Below are 6,977 nucleotides of genomic sequence, written 5' to 3' on the forward strand. Positions count from 1 at the left end.
TATTTGAATAGATCGCCATCAAGCCTTCGACTAGGAATTGCTTGCTCTTTGTCACTATCAAAGTCTCTCTTTTTCTTTATCCTCTCTTCTTTTCCCCAATCTGTACCTCTCTTTCTTTCACTTTTTGTTCTGCTCGGGCTATTATTTCTTTTTCCCTTTCCTTTCTCCCCTTTTCTCTTTCCCTCATTTTGAATTCAAGCTGCTTTAATTCTTTGTCATGTTCAAGTTGCTTGAATCCTTTTTCATGTTCAAGCTGTTTCATCTGTCATTGAATTCTTGCCATTTCCAATGATTCTGACTGTCTCTCAGGCAATTTTAAATGCTCAGCTACCACCGCAATTACGTCTCCTTTCCGTACTCTGTCAGACAATGTTAACTGTAATATCTTTGCCAATTCTAAAACCCTTGCTTTAGTCACCATTTGTAAGGTACTGCGCATGACCATCTACACCCAAAAAAACATCTGAGCCTCTGAAAGAGCCATTGTCCACAGCACACTCCCTGGGCAGAATTCTCCGACCCTCCGCCGGGTGGGAGAATCAGTGCGGCGCCGTGTGAATCGCGACACGCCGCCCCGATGCCGGGACTCAATTCTCCACAGTGTCGACTCTCTGGCCCAGGCCGGTGCGCCAATATTCCGGCGTCGACACTTAGCCGCCCGATGGGAGAATCCCACCCTCTATTTAAACTTTATTTTTTTTTTAAAATTTAGATTACCCAATTATTTTTTCCAATTAAGGGGCAATTTAGCGTGGCCAATCCACCTACTCTGCACATTTTGGGTTGTGGGGGCGAAACCCACGCAGACACGGGGAGAACGTGCAAACTCCACACGGACAGTGACCCAGAGCCGGGATCGAACCTGGGACCTCAGTGCCGTGAGGCGGTTGTGCTAACCACTAGGCCACCGTGCTGCCCTTCCTCTATTTAAACTTGAATACATCACTTGAAAAGCAAACAGAAATATGCTCATCCCTCACCGTCTATGAGTTCACTGAGCCAACCCAATCACAAAATATAGACTTTTATCCGATGAGCCCCCAATTTATTATGGGCCAGGGCTTAGAAACTCCAAAGTGTATTGTGAAGCTCACCTGAGAGGGCAGCACACTGGTGCAGTGGTTAGCACTACTGCCTCACGGCGCCGAGGTCCCTGGCTCGATCCCGGCTTTGGGTCACCGTCCGTGTGGAGTTTCCAAAGATGTGCAGGGTAGGTGGATTGACCACACTAAATTTCCCCTTAATTGGAAACAATGAATTGGGTACTTTAAATTTACATTAAAAAAATGAAGCTCACCTGACCTATAACTTTTATGTTGAATTTGACTAGGATGAGCACCAGAGCCTTCACTTCAGTTGTGATTCATCAGGCTTCCTAGGTGTTTTCGACAAAACAAAGTTTATTATAAGAATATAGTGAACATATATGAAACAAGAATTTGTTATCAATTACAAACATGAAGACACACAACTGCTACAGTAATCTATGTATATAACTCTTAATGAATCCCCCTTAGTAGCTGTTCCAATTCAATCCAAAAAACCAAAACCCCTTTCGAGGGCATGACCCAGCACACTGTAATCTCACTTTATTAGGACTGGTCCATTCCCTGAAATCCAGCCTCCAACCAGCAGATTCAAAAATCCTTCTTGAAAAGAAACTCAATCTTTAAAGTTATCAAGGCAGTTTATCTTACCCGAATGTGCTTTCAGCTCACTGGAACAGCTTTAAAAAAACACAGAGAAAACAGGGAAAACACTACTTTTTCCTGCTGCAGTCCAAAGCAACAAACCAAAACTGAAACCCAAAACCCTAAACTCCCCTCACCTGATAGCCACATCCCAGATCCACTCACAAATGACATCACTGAAGCCGTGCTACAAGCCATGTGGTCAAAGGGATATTCACATGACATATCCAAGGTCTAAAAACTTCGGGCCAGCTCGCTCGAAAAGCATTATGCAGGAACCAATCACTGACTGTTGTCAGGCAGAGCCCTGTCCTTGGCCAAGCCACAGGTTTCCAGCCAACCATTCAAATCAACTTTTTCCAAAGCTCGTTCCTGAGACTCACTTGGCACAGACAAGTCTCTTTTCTCTTCTCCAAAAGACAAAAGTTAGGAACGTACTGTCCTGACAAGCAGGCTGCTCCAGCTTGAGTCCTTTGCTTCAAGGCGCAATCTGAATATGGGTCCATGGACCAAAAATAATGAAACAAAAGGAAAGATAATGGGAACAAAGGAAATAAATCAGAAGGATTTTTACACCATGCACACAAAGCTTCCTCATTTAATCCTTTTTGTTTTGATTCTACAATTTTAATTTTATGTAACCTTTTCTTTCTGCTCCAAATTCCTTTGAAGTCAAATTTCACTTGTCTGCAGTGGATTGATCCTCGTTTACACCACCCAACTTGTCATGGATAGGGTTTATGAACTTTACATTGTCTGTGATCAAAGTGCTAGATGTGAGGCATGTGTGCTTTCCTAAACTCAGAGTGACTATTCCTATTTAAGTCATTCCTGCAGCAAGTTTTCTTTTGTGATTTTTTTTAAATAAGGAAGGTTATTTATTATCCCACTTTCTTTAGAAGTTTAAAAAACAACATATTATTCATTGAACTCACACACACAATTATCCACACAAAAGTTAGATACAAACATAAAGTTACTAGGTTAAATTGTCTCAGTCTCTCCTTTGTGGTGAGCCTGTAGCTTCTTTGATGAGTTGATGCTTTGTCTTGAGTGTGGGGTCTATAAATCAGAGGTTGCTTAGTGTGCTGTTAGGTCTCTTGTAGTTGAATTATCTGCAGGTTAGTTTTCATCTGAAATTGAAGTCAGGACATCTTGCTGAGAGACTGTCTCCCACTTTCAAGGTCTAGCTGTTGATTAACGTGGCAGCTTAGTTGACTGCAGCTGGTCCAATATTCCTCTGTTCCTGCAGAGTTGATTGTTGCTGTTTTCAAGAAAGCAACAAACATGGCTGTCTTTTCCATGCAACCTGTTACAAGTCCAAAGTCCTTTTTCGGATATCCTACCAGTCCAAAGTCCTTTTCCACATAAAATGGTGTGTTCGGCTGATAAACAACTGTGTTGAGAATTTTCACATATTGCATGTTTGTGACAGCCAAAGACCTTCTGTTTGGATAATGGTCCATCGTAGTACAATGAATGATTGATGGATTCTGCTTCATGTTAATCCACTACCCACTGAATTACAATGTCGCTAGTGAAAGATGGAGGCAAGATGCCTGCACACCCCATTGTCTATGGGTTTTGGTCCATCCTTAAACAATGAGAGTTGTGAATTTCACAAGTGGCTGCGTAATTACTTCACTCAGGTCTGTTGTAACTAGCTATTGGCCGCAGACTCTACTGCCTGCAGTTCAGATGTCAAAAGTCACATAGCATGCTACAGCCACTTTAACAACTTTTGCATTGACTTTTTAAAATATATCTTTAAAATGTATAATATCTTCATGCCTATACTGGTCACGCCACCTGCAAATTGTCAAACTTAGCATTTAAGAGTCAATAAATTAATAGCACATACAAAATAGTGTGCAGCAAATCTTCGGTACACTCTTAATTGTATGAGAATTATATGGAGCTTTTCCTGGCATCAACACGATAAATCTCCAGAGGAAACTGAGTTGTATTAGTTTAAGCCTGAGATTTTCTGGGACCCGCCACAGGAGATTGGCAGTCCAGCCAAAAGTCCATTAACTTTTGGCAGGACTGGACAATCCTGGTGGCAAGTGGAGCCAGAATATCCCATCCTAATGGTCAAATGTGTACTGTTTGAGCAACGAGCAAATAAAGTATGCTGCTGCCTCTGTAAACTGAGCCTTAGACTGTTGGGGATTGTGCTCATAATCCATTTCGAGAGTGAGTCTGATCTCAATTTTGAAACTAAAAATGACTTGCATTTATATTACCCTGTACATGACCTTCAGTCATCTCAAAACATTTGCAACCAATGACGCACTTTAGAATGTAGTCACTATTGTAATATAGGAAAACATGGCAGCCAATAGTGGACAGCAAGTTTGCACAAATAGCATTGGGGTAATAACTAGATAATCTGTTTTCTTCAGTGATGATGGTTGAGGCAGGACATTGGGCAAACCTCTTCTGCTCTTCCTCGATTAGTACCATTTCTTTAACGTCCAGAGGGCAGATTACAGTTTCAGTTTAATGTCTCATCTGAATGGCAGTACCTCCAACACTGTAGCACTCATTGGGTACTGCCATGGATTATCAATATTCTGCTTCATATCTCTGAAATGAGATTTGAACCACAGCAACGTAATTCAGACACGAGAGTTTATACTAGCATAGAGAACTTATGAAGCAAAGAGTTAAACACCTCCAGGAAGCCAGGGAGATAAAATAACACGACTCACTTCCTATTGTCCTCTGTAAAATTTGAAGGAAAAACACATTTTCTTCCCTTCAAAAATGAGCAACAATTAAAATGCTCACATTCCATTAAAATTGTATTAAATGATTTCCTGCTCCCTATTCATCTCCATTCTAACCATTTTCAAATTTGTAATGACACTTTCTGATTGTAATGTACATTTTATGTTATGCCTTTAACAGATCTAAAAATGATTAAACTTCCATTTTTATGTATATATGGAGCACATAACATTTTGCATTTCATTTACAGATAATCTGTTGCTAATATTGCAGATCTAAATTGAAAAAATAAATCAGCAACAATTGGTAAGTAGACTTTATAAACAGGTGTGGGTGGAAGGTAGAGGAAGATAGACATTTCTGTATTAAAGTAGCAGACAGGAGAATATCACACACACACACACATTCAATATAACTTCTAGGCTCATAATTTTTCGAATGTTATTAAATATAATTCTCAATGCTGAAAATAATTTTGAGATCCAGATTACCTTGACTGATATTGACTGTTTGACTTCTCCGGGCTGTTGCACTTTATTGAATGTCCCACTGTTCATCTTGTTGCAGAAAAATATTGAAAATATCAATACATCAAGTTTATTGGATCAATTGATGTCATTATATGAATCTTTAAATTTCATGCCAGCTATTCTTTTCAAAAGCTCTTTCTCACACATATAATTCATATACTTGACAGCATACTTGTCATTGGAAATTATGCCAATACTTACATGGACATCTGCCTTACATGTTTTATTTATATTTTGCAAAATACACTGCAAAAAAAAATGGCAGCTGCTCAAATACTTGGCACTTGCTGGACGCTAATGGACACAATGCAGTTAGCTGCTGGCGGATTTCCCTATGCTGCTATTTATTGCACTGGCAGTGTCTTCCAGCAGCAATGGCAAACAAAACGGTCTCCGCATAATGTGGTAGCAGGATTTACAACTCCTGATTCGTGCATTGCCAGTCACAAAGCAGAATTAACAGGCTCCTTGCTTTCAACAGCACAGTATGTCGGTGCTGTTGATGTACATGCTCCGTTAAGGCCACCTACAGATCATTTTATGCATTATATTAAGGGAATCATAACCCTTTTGTTCAGGTACATTGATAATTCAAATGTACACACAGATATATGTTAAATAATTACACCATCTTCCAATTATTATTCTGAAAGAGATGTGACTAGCTGGGAAAAGAGAATGAAATAAATCTGAAGTAACTAAACATGTTCTGTGTTGAACGTGATCTGAACAAGAAAAAGTCACCCGTTTCTGTATTTTAATATTCAGTGAGTAAGTCAGATAACTGCATGGGTGACAGGACCGTGCTTTTTATCCTCAGTAGAAACCTATGAGTGTTTTGATTAAGCATGTTAGCGTATTTCCTCTGGTCGTCGCAAGACAGGGTTGATCATCCTGCACCTATTCCAGCTCAGGTGGTTTTAAACAACAAGGAGTCATCCAGACTCAAAACACCAGCTCCCTTTTCTCTCCATTGATGCTGTCAGACTTGCTGAGATTGTCCAGTATTTTCTGTCTTTGTTTCAGATTCCAGCATCCGCAGTAATTTGCTTTTATCCTTTAGCATTCATTGGCTAATAACATGTTCCACAGTATTCCATTAAATGACAAGCAATTAATACAACTTCTTTCCCCCAAGAAGTTCAAGCTGATTAGATAGTCTTATGTCGGTTACCATTAATGTGAAGGGATTTCAGACTTCCCACGAGACCGTTCTAACTTTTGGAAGGGCTAAATTAACTTGGGTTGCTTGTACTTAAAAGAATATTCCCCTCAGCTGCTGCTGTGCTGACCTGTTTAAGCAATTTCCAGATTGTTATTGTTCTCTTCTCTTATCTGTTGGTGTCTGGTTCTTTACATGTTCTCATAATACCAGCCCAAGATATGGCCTTGCATTTGAGGTCGTGGGTCACCGGTCTCTTTTCTCGGCATAGTTTAAAAACTTCTGTGTTTTCTCTGCTTTTATCTAGGGCAGCACGGTAGCATGGTGGTTAGCATAAATGCTTCACAGCTCCAGGGTCCCATGTTCGATTCCCGGCTGGGTCACTGTCTGTGCGGAGTCTGCACGTCCTCCCCCTGTGTGCGTGGGTTTCCTCTGGGTGCTCCGGTTTCCTCCCATAGTCCAAAGATGTGCGGGTTAGGTGGATTGGCCATGCTAAATTGCCCGTAGTGTCCTAAAAAGTAAGGGGGGGGGGGGGTTGTTGGGTTACGGGTATAGGGTGGATACGTGGGTTTGAGTAGGGTGATCATGGCTCGGCACAACATCGAGGGCCGAAGGGCCTGTTCTGTGCTGTACTGTTCTATGTTATCCTCTGGCCACAATGTTGGAGTAAAATAAATTGGCATAACCCGAGGATTTGCGTTTAAATAACCACACAATTCCTCCTTCTGAACCCGCCACATGTTAGGAAGGCTGTAATTGCACTGAAGGGGATGCAGAGAGTGTAATATAATGAGATGCAGACAGGCAGTGATTGACACACAGGATGACCAATGAACACACAACACAGAACAACACCCACAG

At 40.9% G+C, this 6,977-nt stretch overlaps 1 long non-coding RNA gene across 1 annotated transcript; it reads right to left on the minus strand.

Annotated features, from left to right (window-relative positions):
* Nucleotides 1-1,769: 1,769 nt before the first annotated feature.
* On the minus strand, nucleotides 1,770-5,271 carry LOC119963766. Its single transcript, XR_005460161.1, has 3 exons — nucleotides 5,156-5,271; nucleotides 4,916-4,981; nucleotides 1,770-2,181 (listed from the first exon to the last, which is right to left on the minus strand). It is a non-coding gene; the product is annotated as an uncharacterized LOC119963766 (long non-coding RNA).
* Between the last annotated feature and the right edge of the window lie 1,706 nt (nucleotides 5,272-6,977).

The sequence above is a fragment of the Scyliorhinus canicula genome, chromosome 3 (genome assembly GCF_902713615.1).
Source record: "Scyliorhinus canicula chromosome 3, sScyCan1.1, whole genome shotgun sequence".
Classification (NCBI taxonomy): domain Eukaryota; kingdom Metazoa; phylum Chordata; class Chondrichthyes; order Carcharhiniformes; family Scyliorhinidae; genus Scyliorhinus; species Scyliorhinus canicula.